Genomic DNA, 16,445 nt, shown 5'->3' with positions numbered 1-16,445 from the left:
AAAGTCTGGTTGATTGATTGATTGATTGATTGATTGATTGATTGATTGATTGATTGATTGATTGATTGATTGATTGATTGATTGATTGATTGATTGATTGAATATACTGCCCCATCCCCGAAGGGCTCACCCACAGAAGCTGAGTGTTTACAGACCTCAGACACTTGGTATCCTTCACATCTACACCATTAGTGGATCTCTTTCAAAGTGATACCTTTATTACAGAGACTTGATATTATTGTATTTGGGGTCCACTGTGTGTGTATTATTCATTGTTTTGTTGTTGTTATTTATAATATGTATACTTTGGTGTTGATTAAGAGTTGTGGTTCTGTTATATAAATGTTTCAATTATTTTAATTAAAAATAGACTTTTAAAGTTCGCACCAGAGCCAGACAGGTTCTTTTCCCTTCTGTTAATTAGATACTGTCTCTGTCTCATTATATATGCATATTTTTACTAGCCCAAAGCCACCCAGCTGGCATGTGCTGGAGTGCACAATCAAACCTGGTTCTCCAGATTAGAGTGCACCTGCTCTTAACCACTACACCACTCTGGCTCTGCCTTCTCTGTCACACCCCGCCCACTCCTCTGTGAGAGAGACCTGGAAGGATAACAGAGCCAGCCAGTCAAGCCCACAAACAGCGCACGAGTGGAAGGGTCTCATCATCTCCACTATGTGCTCCTTCTATCTTTGCAAATGACGCAGTTTTTGTTTCCTGGGGAGTGGCCGTAGCTCACGGGCATCTCAAACCTGCTTTCATTGCAGAGGTTCCCAGGTTCCAGCTCTGGCTTCTCCAGTCAGGGGATCTCTGAAAGGAAGAACTGGGAAAGAGACACATTTCCAACCAGAGCAGACCTTACTGAGTTCAGGGCACCAAACGTCAGCATGAATAAAACCCAGCTTGTTATGGAAATCAACAGTGCCCTGACCTGGGGGGCCGTGGCCAGCCTGATCTTGGCTGTTTAGCGGGTCGGCCCTGGTTATGATAGAGGAGCCAGAAGTGATTTTAGTCCATTTCTGGTCTTGTTTTAAATAAAGATGGAACTGTGTTTTATTTCTGTATGAGTTAGGTAGGAACAAACTGTATTAGATAGAAAATAGGAATTATAGCTATCTTTTGTATTTGCGTCTGCATGGAACCTCCTTGGCTCAAGGCAGGAATCCACCCCTGCTCCACCTGGGCATGTCCCTTTCATTTGTAAAACCTGGGATGGACAAGGGTGCCACCGTCGTTATGTTTCGTTTCCTGACCCCAAGCATCCAAAGGACTCTTTTGTGCTCTTCCCGCCAGTGCCTACATCATTGCCTCGCCCTGCCTTCGGCGTGAAATTCAAGAAGGGATTGCCTAATGGATGATGTATGATTGGTTGCCATGTATTTTGTGAATGAATGGTTGTAGGCTGTCCATATCCTCCCAGGCTCCCGGCGGGAGAAAGTGTATTTAAGATGTTGTAAAGCTGCTAGGCAGCGCAGTTGCCGTGGTGCGGAGGTGCTGACCCGTAGGTCAGCATCTCAATGAAACCTTTTATTATTTCACTATACTCACTGTGTCGGGTCCCGTTTCTGTTCCCCTGCGCTGCCGAGAGCTGGTTGGTCTGGAGCTATTAAAAGTTACCAGGCAGCGCGGTGACAGTTAGTCATAGGATAGGAGGCCACTGAGGAATTTCATGGGTTGCTATGTAGAGGCAGGCAATGGCAAACCACCTCTGTTCGTCTCTGGTTTCACCTGGATGATCCAGGCAAGTCTGATCTTGTCGATCTTGGAAGCGGAGCAGGGTCAGCCGTGGTTAATACTTGGATGGGAGACCACCAAGAAGGTCTGGGATTGCTATGTGGAGGCAGCAGCGATTGCCAGGTCACCTCTGTTTGTCCTGATCTGGGTGGCCCAGGATAGCCCAATCGTGTCAGATCTCAGAAGCTAAGCAGGGTTGGTCCTAGTTTGTTTTTTTTTAATGATTTTATTAGTTATATAAATGGAAATTACAAAGGTTTGCCAAAGGTTTAAAAAGTTTACAGATAACAGATGTAATGATTGAATACCATCATAAAATTTCATTTTACATCTTTTCTTCCAAATCGAGCACATCTTCATCTTGTGTAGACTTCCAGAGATAAAAGAGGAAAGAAATTCCCTCATGAAGGTAAGTTCAAACAGAGAAGTATTTAATTAGATCGATTCAAAAAGTAGGAAAAGGAAGGGAGAAAAGAGAGTGAAGAAAAAAGAAGAGGGAAAAAGAAAGCGCATAAGAAACAATATTTTGTGATGTTCTCTATGAACACCATTCGTATCTTTTCCTCTTATCTTAACTGGATTAGGGACTTCTCCCAAGAGCTAATGCTGCCCTTTTATGGTGCAGCTAATACATTCCATCATACTTCTCCTGCGGTCCTAGTTAGTAGTTGGGTGGGAGACCTCCAAGGAAGTCGAGGACTTCTGCAAAGGCAAATCACTTCTATTTGTCTCTCGTCTTGACCTGGATGCCTCAGGCTAGTCCAGTCTGGAAAGCTAAGCAGGCTTCGTCCTGGTTAGCTCTTAAGCAAGAGATCTCCAAGGAAGCACAGGGTTCCCACGCAGAGGTCAGCAACGGCAAACCAACTCTGTTCCCCTCTTGCTTTGAAAACCCAAGAGGGTCACCATAAATTGACTGTGACTGGATGGGGTTTTCCACCAGCTGTAGCACCACCTCTTCCAAAGGAAACCAAATCTGGCAGCTAATATCCCTAGAAGGTCTGATCACCCTAGAAAGCAGGGTACAAATAACAGGAACGGTGACTTCTTATGAACAGGAGGCGAAAATACTGAAGATTAACTTCCCAATTGTTGCAAAGATCTATTAGGCATCTTGCCAGAGGATTTTCCAAAACACCTTCAAGAATTCTTTTTTAAAACTTAATAACAGCAGCCAGAGTAACGCTAGTATCTAGCTGGAAAGCTGAAAGATGGCCAAATAGAGAAACTTGGAAAGAAAATATAAGCGAGTATGCCACCGTGGCTCAATTAACAAATCTTGTAAATAGGCAGTCTAAACATAAATTTGAGGAACAGTGGGGATTATATAGCTGAATCAATTGTTTAAAAATGTATTAATGGGGATTAGAAACAGAATTAGATCCTCTGAAGATGCTGCCAGCCACAGATGCAGGTGAAACGTCAGGAGAAAATGCTACTACAACACGGCCACACGGCCCGGAAACCACACAGCACCCCAGTGATTCCGGCCGTGAAAGCCTTCGACAATACATAGAATTAGAAAAGTTAATTGAGAGCTAGTGGTGCAATTTAATATTGCAGCCAAGACTATATTAGCAGCCATTAGCAATTAGCAGCCAAGACTATAAGTAATTGTCAGTGTTTATTCAAAATATACAAGTTGATGTTAGTAGTGTAGAAGAACGTTAGGTGAAATAAGTAAGATAGAGGGAACTCACAAATGGGAGCTAATACAAGATGGGGGCTACACCTTTGAGGGCCCATAACTTTGGACCCCCTGAACCAAACGTCACCAAACCTGCGTGGTATCATCAGGAGAGTCTCCTAAAGATACCCTGAACGTTTGGTGCTGCTAGCTTAACAAGCTTAATATTTGCACCCCTGACAGCAGGCATCCCCCAAATTTCCCCAGATTCTTCTTTTAAATCCACCCCCTTCGGCATGGATTTAAACGGAGAATCTGAGGTCCCCAGTTTAAACATTGAAAGTTATGCTGTTTCAGGGTGGGGAGAATCCACCCCAAAACAGCATCACTTTCAATGTTGTTTTAACTGGGGACCCCAGATTCTCCCTTTAAGGTGGATTTAAAAGGAGAATCTGGGCTCCCTAGTTTAAACACCATTGAAAATGATGCTGTTTGGGGGTGGACTCCAGCATCACAGAGGCCGCCCATGAGGGGGGAGGGGGTGCAAAACTCAGATTTTTCACCAGGCTCCATTTTCCCTAGCTACGCCTCTGCCAGAGGGGAGGGCAGAAGGGACTGCCGGCTGGGAGCCCAGCTGGTGGGGGCAGGCTGGGTAGGCTGGGCAGGGGAGTCTGCCATCCCGGAGAGCTGCTTTTATAAGCACTGAGGGCGGGGGGTGGGGCTTGTGGAGGCGTGGCCACACCCCAACCCCCCCCATTAAAAATCTATACCTATATCACTGGGTGAGACTGAGGAATCAGTGGTGGGTAATCGGCCAATGTGTTTGCTTTCCAGGTGCGTGTGTGCATTCTGGGGAAAGAGCCATGCTTTCTACTAGACAGGGTGGCTTCAAAGTCACCAGCTTTATGATACAATGGAAAATGCTTACTTTTCTCTTTCCGGCTCTGCTCTTTGCCAGTGACGGCACCACGTGAGGAGAGCAGCATAGCCAACGTTTTCCAAAGGAACCAAAGGAACCAAATTAGCACTTAGGATTTTTTTAAAAACGGCTAAATTTCATTCCAACTAAAACCCAGAATGCCGCGCGGAACCGCAGTCTGAGAAATTGCTGTCCTTCCATTTCGCGCAGAGCTTTAGAGGGTTGAAGGCCCATCACAAGTCGAACAGTGTCTGTAAGTCTAAAAATCCCCTTGGAAGGTAGGCCTTCCCACGTTACAAAGAGGTTGGCTTTTTCCAGACTGAGTTACACCCTGCAAAGCCCACTGGGTGTAACTTTGGGTGCAACTTCGTTTGACTGCACTGCAAATGGCGGGCTATTCAGTGATGTGTATGGTAAGTTGCCAACCTCCAGGTGGGATCTGGAGCCCTCCTGGAATTATAACTGATCTCCTGACTGGAGAAGATGCCTGGTTTGGAGAGTGGACTCTGCTGAGGCCCCTCCCCTCCTTCCCCTGCCCAGGCTCCGCCCCCAAGTGTCCAGGAATTTCCCAGCCTGGAGTTGGCAGCTGTAGTGTGCTGGCCAGAGCTGGCCCATTTCCTCAAGTGATGAGGCGTTCCTGGGGTCATGCTGGCCGAGCTGAATGGCCGCCTCTTGCAGACTTCAAGCTGGCAAATCCCCCAAGCCAGAAAACCTGTGGACTGGCAGCCGGGAACAAACAGCCCAGACCTTGTGTTACCGCGCTGCCTGGGTAACTTTATTTCCCCAGATGTGCCAGCTCTCAGCAGCGCAGAGGAACAGAAACAGGACCCAACACAGCGAGAATATTGGAAATAAAAATGAGTTTATTGAGATGCTGACCTACGTGTCAGCACCTCCGCATCACAGCAACTGCGACTGCCTAGCAGCTTTACAACCACTTTTATACACTGTAGGGGTGAGCCCCGAGAACCCAGCAGGGCCTCAGACAGAGCGCAGGAATGCCTGTGCCATCTGTGCCCTTCTGGGCGCACACGCTCACCTGTCACGTCTTGAGTCACCCCATGAGTCATAGGTCATGAGATGCCTGACTCACTGTCACAAGATGTCCTGGACAAAGGGACAAAGGGGTACATACCCCCAGGTATGGATTAGGCCCGGACAGGAACGTTTCCTCTCTCACGTACACAGCCCATGAGTCATGTACTGTACAATATTCTCCCGCTCTCCCGCCTCCCGACCCGCCTCTCGGCAAACCCTAATAAAAGGTGCCAGGGACCAAACCATGGCAGAGTAGCCAGATCCACGGATCACGCTTCCTGCCACTGGCTCTCTCCACCGGATGATATCGCTGCGTCTCGCCTCTTCCTTGCGACCCTCGCGGGCCGACTTCAATACACGATCTCCCGCCCGGGAATCCGGGAGGGTACAGGACAACCTACAATCATTCATTCACAAAATACACAGGAACCAATCATTCATCTACAAATACATAGGAACCAATTAGAGCCCAGTGGGCAGTCCCTTCTTGAATTTCGCGGCCGAAGCTGGGCGAGGCGATGACGTAGGCACAGGCGGGAAAAACACAAAAGAGTCCTTTGGGTGCTTGGGGCCAGGAAACAAAACCTAACGACGACGGCACCCTTATCTGCCTGCTGGTGGGATTAAGGCAGATGGAGGCTCTTCTTCCGGGCTCCCTTTTGTCAAACGTCCATTCATGGTTTTTGCAAGTGAAAAGGACGTGCCCAGGTGGAGCAGGGGTGGATTCCTGCCTTGAGCCAAGGAGGTTCCATGCAGACACAAATACAAAAATACAACAGTAATTCCTACATTCTACCTAATACAACTTGTTCCTATCTAACTTATAAGGAAATAAAAACATAATTTCACTTTTACTAATACAGCAAGATCAGAAATGGAACAATTCGTTTCTGACTCCGCTATTATTATTATTATTATTATTTTATTGGACTTATATACCGCCCCATCCCCGAAGGGCTCTGGGCGGTGCACAACATATAAAATACAGTATAAAATAAGTAATAATTTAAGGCAGCGATAAAAAGTTTTCATTCCTATTTCAATTATAAAACTCAACAAATTAAAGTGGCGTCCAGCATTCCAGTAATAAAAATCCCTCCCCCCTCAGAGAGGGAGGCATGGCGAGTCTTGTTGGATGACAGGTGGCCCAGTTGTCAAGGGCCGAAGAAAGGGGGGCACTATTAGCGGCTGGTTCCTCCAAAGGCCCGGCGGAACAGCTCCGTCTTACAGGCCCTGCGGAACTCCCCAAGGTCCCGCAGGGCCCGGACAGCTGGTGGAAGAGCGTTCCACCAGGCCGGGGCCAGGGCCGTAAAGGTCCTGGCCCGTGTGGAGGCCAGCCGCACCACTGAAGGGCCAGGGACCACCAGTAAATTGGCCTCCGCGGATCGGAGAGGCCGTGTAGGGACATATGGGGTGATGCGGTCTCTAAGATACGATGGTCCCAGGCCGTGAATGGCCTTGAAGGTCAACACCAGTACCTTGAAGATGATCCGGAACTCTACTGGAAGCCAATGCAGCTGGCGCAGCACAGGCTGGATGTGTTCCCAGGCGGCGCTGCCTGTCAGCAAGCGCGCCGCTGCATGCTGAACCAGTTTTAATCTCCGGATCAAACGCAAGGGAAGGCCCGCGTAGAGCGAGTTACAATAGTCTAATCTGGAGATGACCGTTGCATGGATCACAGAGGCCAGATCCGTTTGGGAGAGGAAGGGGGCCAGCCGCCGGGCCTGACGAAGGTGGAAAAAAGCAGCCCGGGTTGTATGGGCCACCTGGGTCTCCATAGAGAGAGACAAATCCAGGTGGACCCCCAGGCTGCGGACGGAGGGGGTCGGCGCCAATGTGGCCCCCTCCCAAACCGGCGGCTGGAAGGTCCCGCCCTCCCCCTCGCGGCCGAGCCAGAGGATCTCCGTCTTCGATGGATTCAGTTTTAACCTGCTCTGTCGCAACCAACCAGCAACCGCCTCCAGACAGTGCTGTAGAGCCGCAGGGGCGGCGGCTGCTCCCCCCTCCATCAACAGAATGAGCTGCGTGTCATCAGCGTACTGATGGCAAATCAGCCCAAAACTCCGTACCAGCTGAGCAAGGGGTCGCATGTAGATATTAAATAGCAGCGGGGACAGTAACGCCCCCTGGGGTACACCGCATTGAAGCGGGCACTTCCGGGAGGCCTGGTCCCCGCACCTCACTTGCTGAGTCCGGCCCCGGAGGAACGAGGCTATCCATTGGAGGACAGTGCGCCGTACTCCGGAGGCGGCCAGGCGGTGGGCCAAAAGGTCGTGGTCGACCACGTCAAACGCTGCGGTGAGATCTAACAACACCAGCAGCGCCGATCCGCCTCGGTCACTTGGGACTCTGCTGGGCTGAGCAGCACCAACCAGCTACAGCTCTTATCCAGCCACCGCTGATCCAGCAATGCAGTCCTTCACTGATTCATGTTATTGGAGGCCAGAGGCATAGCTAGGGAAAATGGAGCCCTGGGCAAAAATCTGAATTCTCCGCCACACCCACCCCCCGTATGGGTGGCCGCCCCCACCACCATTTCAATGGTGGGGGAAATGGGATGGGGTGGGTAGGGGTTGGAGAGGATGGCAAGGGTGGGTGAAGGTGGCAAGAAATGGCTAGGGGGAGGGGGGAGTGAGTGGGTAGAGGTTGGAGAGGGTGTCAAAGGTTGGATACCCCATGTCCCCATTAGCGGTACGCCACTGCTTCTAAGCTCCTGGGGGGTGGCTGGAAGAGAATGCTTGTTGTCCGCTGGGGAGTTCAATAGCCCCCCCCCCAATCCAGGTGTTTGCATCATGGACTCCCATCTGAGCAAGGAACATGCCAGGAGGATGCTGATTGTCCAGATCAGTTGGCACAGGGCCTCCGCCAGGAATTAGTGCCCTCAGCCTCGCCCAAGAGAGTTGTCATACGTCTTTAGGGCACAACACCACGCTTATGTGTTTTCACTCATGCCGTGCCTTCCCGTGCTTTCCTGCTTTGCTTTTTGCTCAGGGGCACCCTGGTTATATAACTGCAGGTAACCAAGAAGGCTGACTAAAAGCCTAATAATAGATAGAATAACAGTGGGTGACTTCCTCCCTCCGTGCATCAGCCAACCTTTAATACACTGTAAGTCATAAAACTTCCCATTAAAACCAGATGCATTTCAGTCAACGGATCTTCCTCAGTTGTATAAATCATTAAAACACACACCTTTGGGTACAGTCATTCAAAATTTGAGACGCAACAATTCTGGCCAAGTTATAGATATAAGAAGTGGGGGCAGTTCATTAGCTCGGCCGGGGATGTCCAACTCTGGCGCTTCAGATGTTCATAGATTACAATTCCCATCAGCCCCTGCTGGCACAGCCAATTGGCCATGCCAGCAGGGGCTGATGGGAATTGTAGTCCACTAACATCTGAAGCAACATAAGAACATAAGAACAAGCCAGCTGGATCAGACCAGAGTCCATCTAGTCCAGCTCTCTGCTACTCGCAGTGGCCCACCAGGTGCCTTTGGGAGCTCACATGCAGGATGTGAAAGCAATGGCCTTCTGCGGCTGTTGCTCCTGAGCACCTGGACTGTTAAGGCATTTGCAATCTCAGATCAAAGAGGATCAAGATTGGTAGCCATGAATCGACTTCTCCTCCATAAATCTGTCCAAGCACCTTTTAAAGCTATCCAGGTTAGTGGCCATCACCACCTCCTGTGGCAGCATATTCCAAACACCAATCACACGTTGTGTGAAGAAGTGTTTCCTTTTATTAGTCCTAATTCTTCCCCCCAGCATTTTCAATGGATGCCCCCTGGTTCTAGTATTGTGAGAAAGAGAGAAAAATGTATCTCTGTCAACATTTTCTACCCCATGCATAATTTTATAGACTTCAATCATATCCCCCCTCAGATGTCTCCTCTCCAAACTAAAGAGTCCCAAACGCTGCAGCCTCTCCTCATAAGGAAGGTGTTCTAATCCCTCAATCATCCTCGTTGCCCTTCTCTGCACTTTTTCTATCTCTTCAATATCCAGAGTTGGACACCCCGAGCTTGGGAACAACACAGGACCATTCAGTATCATTTTGCAGACAGTTGTTATATGGCATCCAAATATCTTAGATGTCTCGGCAGGGCGGGGTGGCGGCAGCTACAGAACAAAGGGTACAAAATTTGGGGAGATTTTAAGTGTGTAAATGGCCTGTGTAAATTAGGCCAAGGTCAGCATAAATCCTGGCTCTATTCCATCTTGTTAAGATGGAGGCAGCTATTCGGGGATTTTAGATTAACACAGCTGCTGCAGTGATTCATGCGATGGTCACATCCAGGCTAGATTACTGTAACTCAATCTGTGCGGGTCTACCCTTGAGATTGGTCCTGAATTGCACATGCAGCAGCCATGGAATTGCACAGAGATTTCCCTTCACACACACTGACTAATCCACCAATCCACTTTTCAAGAACTTTGCAACAGTATTTTATTGTGCGAAACAGGAAAATCCCCTGGCAAGCAGTTGCTAAAGTACATTGCAACTGCATTTTTTGGTGTGGGTGAATAATTTTTTGTTCATAATACTAGAACTGGAGAGAACTGACAAGCGACAGGCAGTGGATTCTGGATAAACCCCAAAGTACCCTTCTATAACTGAATATAATTAAAAAAACAAAACCCTACTGTGCCTTTACATCAAACTGCCCAAGGCATATTAAAATACTATAAACATTCCCTTCTATAAAGCCTGACTCGAAATTAAAAAAACAAACAAATTTTATTTTGTCGAAGGCTTTCACGGCCGGATTCAACTGGTTGCGGTGGGTTTTCCGGGCTGTGTGGCCGTGGTCTGGTGGATCTTGTTCTTAACGTTCCGCCTGCAACTGTGGCTGGCATCTTCAGAGGTGTATCACAGAGGGAAGTCTGTTACACACTAACCCTAACTCTGCTTCCAACCCAAAATCAAGCTGTTGGTTTTGCTCTTTAAAGCCCTGCATGGCTTAGGGTTAGGGTCAGTGGTGGGATCCAAAAATTTTAGTAACAGGTTCCCATGGTGGTGGGATTCAAACTGGGGCGTAGCGCCAATGGGGCTGGGCGGGGCACAGCGGGGGCGTGGCTGGGCATTCCGGGGGCGGGGCATTCCTGGGCGGGGCTGTGGCAAGGACGCAGCCACTACGCCGGTCCTTGGGCGGGAAACGAATGCACGCAGGCGCAGGCTGCTACGCACGCCGGTGCACCTCCTGCTAGATTGCTTCAAGTTCTGCGTGCTACTGCTGAGAGGAGGGGCGTAACTAAGGCAAAAATCACGTGGCAAAATCACCAATTAGTAACCCCCTCTCGGCACACACAAATAATTAGTAACCTACTCTCGGGAACCTGTGAGAACCTGCTGGATCCCACCTCTGGTTAGGGTATCAGAAGGATAATCTTCGCCCATACGTTCCTGCTCAGGAATTAAGATCGCAGAGGCAGCCCTCCTGACTTTCCTGTCAGTCAAAGAAGGTAATCTGGAGGGCACGGGACACAAGGCCTTTTCGGTGGCAACCCCAGGATTATGGAACGGCCTTCCAGGAGAGGTGCACCTGGACCCTTCCCTTTCGACCTTTCGGAGGCAGCTGAAGACAGCTTTATTGAGGACTGTCCTATGTTGTGATTTTGAATTTTAATGTTATGTGTGTTTATGTCATCTATTTTACATGTTTTGTTTATATTGTATGCCACCTTGAGCTCCATAAGGAAGAAATGTGACTAATGAATGTTTAAGTAAACAAATTAAAAGCAGCAGGAGCAGGGAGGCGGGGGGGGGGGGAGAACGGCAGCTCTATTAGACCCTGTGACTCAGCTGGTGGGGCTCCACGTGGCTGAGGGTCTTGCCTCTGCGGATGGAGACCACTGGAAGTTTTTTTCCCTGGGCTGGCCCGTTGGAGGGAGCTGAGAAACATGTCCCTGCCCTCCAGCTGCCCTTCCTTGCTAAAGCTGCTCGGCTGGTTTTCTCCAAGGGCTCGGAGGCTCTTAGGATCCACTCCCTTCACTGTGGCAGAACATGCGCCCGAGGAATGCGATGGGTGAGAGAAGCTCCCTCGGGAGAGCCAGATTGATGTGCTTCAAGGAGGGCAGGAGGATTACTGGGAGAGAAGTAGAAAAGGAGGAGAGGCCCAGAGGTTTAGTGGGGCCGGAACAGGTGGAGGGAAGGGGCGAAACGGTAACAGAAAAGAAAGCATCTGGGGTGGTTCCCAGGGCGTGGACACATAGCAGGGGTGGCGCAGCAACCGTTCAATCACTCCGAGGACAGGTAACCTTGTGCTGGCAGAGGCCCAGTTCTGACACTCATCCTCCAGGGATCTGGGCGCTGAAAGGTCTTCCCCAACTATCTCCTGCTAGAGAGGTCTGATTTGAAAGGAGTCACTCGCAGAGCAAAAGAAGTGCCCCGTGGGCTGTTCTGCTCCTACGACATCCTGTTTAAACTGGGCCCCCAAAGCACCCACCAGGGGCCCCAAACCCCTCAGCAGTGGGCGGAGCGGTTTTGGTTGGGTCGCAGCCCCATTTTGAGGGGTGCTGTGCAGAGGCATATCTAAGAAAAATGGAGTCCGGGGACAAAAATCTGAATTTCACACACACACACACACACACACACACACACACACACACACCAGATTCTCACTTTAAGGTGGATTTAAAAGGAGAATCTGGGCTCCCTATTTTAAACACCATTGAAAGTGATGCTGTTTGAGGGTGGACTCCAGCATCACAGTGGCCGCCCATGTGGGGGGGAGTGCAAAACTCATTTTTTTTGCACCGGGGTCCATTTTCCCTAGCTATGCCTCTGCCCAGCGGGGAGGGCAGAAGGGACTGCCAGCTGCCGGGTGGGAGCTCATCCGGTGGGGGGGGCAGGGTAGGGGGGCAGGACAGTCTGCCATCCCTGGCCTTAGAAAGCTGCTTTTAAAAGCACTGTTGGGGGTGGGGCTTGGGGAGACATAACTACACCCCCAGGGGCGGGGGGCGGGGCTCAGCCCCCCGAACCCACCCCATAAAAAATCTATACCTACGTCACTGTCTCCAGAGGACTTAAATCAATTTCCAGGGTGAAATGGCTGCATTAGAGGAGGGGGGGGGGGCTCTGAGCTATTAAGGCTCACTGAGCTCATCCCCCTCCCTGAGCCCCCAGCACCCCCAGGTTTCACCCACAAAATCTCCCTGACTTTCCCCACCCAGAGTTGGCGTTCTTTGCACAGGTCTCTCGTGCCGCTGCTGCATGAGTGGCTCAGAATACTTTTTGTTGCCGCTTGCTCCTTTTCTGTAAATTGGGTGGAAAGGCAGCCGGATGACATTAAAGGCTCTTAATATCTGGCTGTTGGATCTGTAGTGAAGCTTGTAGCCCCAGAGGCGAATCAAGGGTCAGTCAGAGGCGGCCACGCCTGCAGAATACCAGCCCCAGTGTTAGCTTAAGCAAAGTGCTTCTTTGCACATCTGTCTCTGGCTAGGCCTGACTCATCCCGGGCAAGAGTGCTCCTGTCTCTTACCCCCACGCCCCACGCCACCAGGCCCAAACCTGCTCGGCGAGTGAGGAAACAGGTTCTCCGGCAGCCCCACCAGGTGCAGGGAAGCGTTGGCAGCTGGGCTCAGAGTTGGGTGTGGCACGATGCACGGCAGAGAGACACCGTGTTGGGTTTTCAAGCAAAAGGCAGGGCCAGGTCGCACCTGACGTTGCCTTCCTGTGTTCTTTTTCACCAACAGGGTTGTCCGCCCACCCAATTTTGTAACGGGTAATGCCACACTTTTCAGCCACAAAGCAGATGAGTCAAACTCATACATCTGGATAGGTATATCTCCCCCCTCTTCAAATATTAAAGTTGCATATGGGTTAACATCAGTGGTGGGATTCTAATCCCTCACCCATCAATGTAATACTTAAGAATCTACACCGTATAAGAACATAAGAACATAAGAACAAGCCAGCTGGATCAGACCAGAGTCCATCTAGTCCAGCTCTCTGCTACTCGCAGTGGCCCACCAGGTGCCATTGGGAGCTCACATGCAGGATGTGAAAGCAATGGCCTTCTGCGGCTGTTGCTCCCGAGCACCTGGACTGTTAAGGCATTTGCAATCACAGATCAAGGAGGATCAAGATTGGTAGCCATAAATCGACTTCTCCTCCATAAATCTGTCCAAGCCATCACCACCTCCTGTGGCAGCATATTCCAAACACCAATCACACGTTGTGTGAAGAAGTGTTTCCTTTTATTAGTCCTAATTCTTCCCCCCAGCATTTTCAATGTATGCCCCCTGGCATCTAAGAGGGTGCCTTTAAACCAAAGCTGAGAAGTTTCAATACATCATTATTGACAGAATATTATTACTATAACATCAAGGAATCTATTATAGTGGAAAGGATAGGGCAAAGGATCTTATCTTGGTTCCATTCAAGGACTCATATCAAAAGTTAATTACAATCCTATTCTAGAGGGAGGCTTACAAAGAGCTTTCAAGGAAGAAAAAGGGGGAAACAATAAACCTTATACACATTCTTTATTAAACACACACACACGCATGGGTTCAGGGCACAGCAAAGTATATTTCATAACTGGATTTCTGGGAATCCAAGGCAGTGTTTTGCAGAGACCTGGTCTGGCGGTTTCTGCAAAATCCTTTCAGAGGGACGGGAGAAGGTTGTTCACACCTGCGCATTCATCTGCATAAAAACTCTGGCCCCTGGAATGTGGATTATATCTTCTGCTTGGAGGATTCTTCACACTTAAAAGCAGTTCTTTTTCTTTTCTTTGGATTTTTTTTCTTTTTCTTTTCTTTTTCTGGATAGCTTTAAAAACGGCTTGGACAGATTTTTGGAGGAGAAGTCGAACTATGGCTACCAATCTTGATCCTCCTTGATCTGAGATTGCAAATGCCTTAGCAGACCAGGTGCTCAGGAGCAGCAGCAGCAGCAGCAGCAGCAGAAGGCCATTGCTTTCACATCCTGCATGTGAGCTCCCAAAGGCACCTGGTGGGCCACTGCGAGTAGCAGAGTGCTGGACTAGATGGACTCTGGTCTGATCCAGTAGGCTTGTTCTTATGTTCTTATGTTCTTATGGTAACAAAGGGGTGCGTGTGTACTTGCTGAATAAAGAAGTAATTCCCTTTTTTTTTGTCTGAATCAATATTGCCTATTGATTTCATTGGGAGCCCCTGAGTTCTAATGTTGTGGGAAGAAAGGTTCTCTGTCTCATGGATCATTTTATAGCTCTCTCTCCTATTTCCCTTTCCTCCACTGTGTTTTTGAATTCACAGGCTGCTTTTGGGTCCTGTTCCTTGGAAAAAAGCAGGTTACAAGTATTTTAAAGAAACTGATGTTGGGCCCCTTCGGCATACATAGAGCTTTCCAGAGAAACCCGGGGCAGGAGTGGGTGGGTGGGGGAGGTATGGCTTATAGGCCTGGAGAAGGCCCTGGAGTCTGTTCTCACCATCTCTAGTCCAGGGCAAAGATTTCAGGAAGCAGAAAAAAGGCAAGTTGCTTTTCGCTACCTGAAGACTTCTTCAAGGCAGCATCGTGGATTGGATCCACCCAGCTTTTTTACTCATTTGCCCCGATCCAACCCCAGATTTTCAATCAAAGATGGGTTATAATTGGAGAGCCAAAGGCTGGCACTGCGGAGACCAGGAGGCATATTATAGTCATATGTCGGCGGAATGTATAGAAGTGAAAAAATTTTGGACAACCGTAATGTTATATATCGAGAAACTGGTGAAGATTAATATTGGGATAAATAATGATTTAATGTTCATGGGTGTAATGGAGGATAGAAGGGTAGATAAAAAATGTAGCTATACGTATAAAATAATGATCAAAGCAGCACATGCAACAATAGCTTTAGACTGGAAAGAAAAGAAAAAATGGACAATCCAGCAATGGTTGGAATATATCTGGGGACAAGTGACTCTGGACATTTCCGATATAATAACAAAAAATAAACTGTGGCAAGATAAACAGAGCGAAATTTTGAAGATATTGATAGCGGAATCAGAAGTGATTTTATTCCATTTCTGATCTTGTTTCTAAATGAAGATGGAACTGTGTTTTATTTCTGTATAAGTTAGGTAGGAACAAACTGTATTAGATAGAAAGTAGGAATTATAGCTATCTTTTGTATTTGCGTCTGCATGGAACCTCCTTGGCTCAAGGCAGGAATCCACCCCTGCTCCACCTGGGCATGCTCCTTTCATTTGTAAAGCCATGAATGGACGTTTGACAAAAGGGAACCCCGGAAGAAGCACATCCATCTGCCTAATCCCATGGACAGACAGATAAGGGTGCCATCATCATTAGGTTTCGTTTCCTGGCCTCAAGCACCCAAAGGACTCTTTTGTGTTTTTCCCACCTGTGCCTACGTCATCGCCTCGCCCTGCTTCTGCAGGGAAATTCAAGAAGGGACTGCCCTCTGGATTCTAGTTGGTTGCTATGTATCTGTAAATGAATGGTTGAAGGCTGTCCTGCATTCTCCCAGACTCCCGACGGGAGAAAGTGTATTTAAGATGTTGTAAAGCTGCTAGGTAGAGCAGCTGCCGTGGTGTGGAGGTGCTGACACATAGGTCAGCATCTCAATAAACTCATTTCTATTTTACTATACTCGCTGTGTTGGGTCCTGTTTCCGTTCCTCTGCGCCACTGAGAGCTGGTTGATCTGGGAGAGTAAAAGTTACCCAGGCAGCGCGGTAACAATATGGACAATATATGCGGACTGGATGAAAGAAGCTGGAGTCAATGAGGAGATATGGGAGAAGAGATTACAAAAGAATGAACTTACTGCTGTTTGTTTGATAAAATTATGAAGAAAATACAGGGGGAGAGGGGAAAAGGGGGAAAATGTATTGTTTGAAAATGAATGAAGAAGAGTATTAATATAAAATGGAATATTTAAATGATACAATTAAAAAATTAAAAAAAATAATTGGAGGGGCAGTGTGGTGTAGGGGCTAGAGGATGTGGAAGGTCCCTGGGTGATCTTAGACAGGCCACATTCTCTCTGCCTAACCTACCTTGGTGGGTTGTTATGATAAAATGGAGGAGAGGAGAAGAGGCAAACAGCTTTGAGTAGAAAGGAGGGAGGGAGGGAGGGAGGGAGGGAAGAAGGAAGGAAGGAAGGAAGGAAGGAAGGAAGGAAGGAAGGAAGGAA

The sequence above is a fragment of the Sphaerodactylus townsendi genome, linkage group LG04, assembly GCF_021028975.2.
Source record: "Sphaerodactylus townsendi isolate TG3544 linkage group LG04, MPM_Stown_v2.3, whole genome shotgun sequence".
In the NCBI taxonomy this organism is placed as follows: Eukaryota; Metazoa; Chordata; class Lepidosauria; order Squamata; family Sphaerodactylidae; genus Sphaerodactylus; species Sphaerodactylus townsendi.
Note: the sequence above shows the minus strand (reverse complement) of the source record.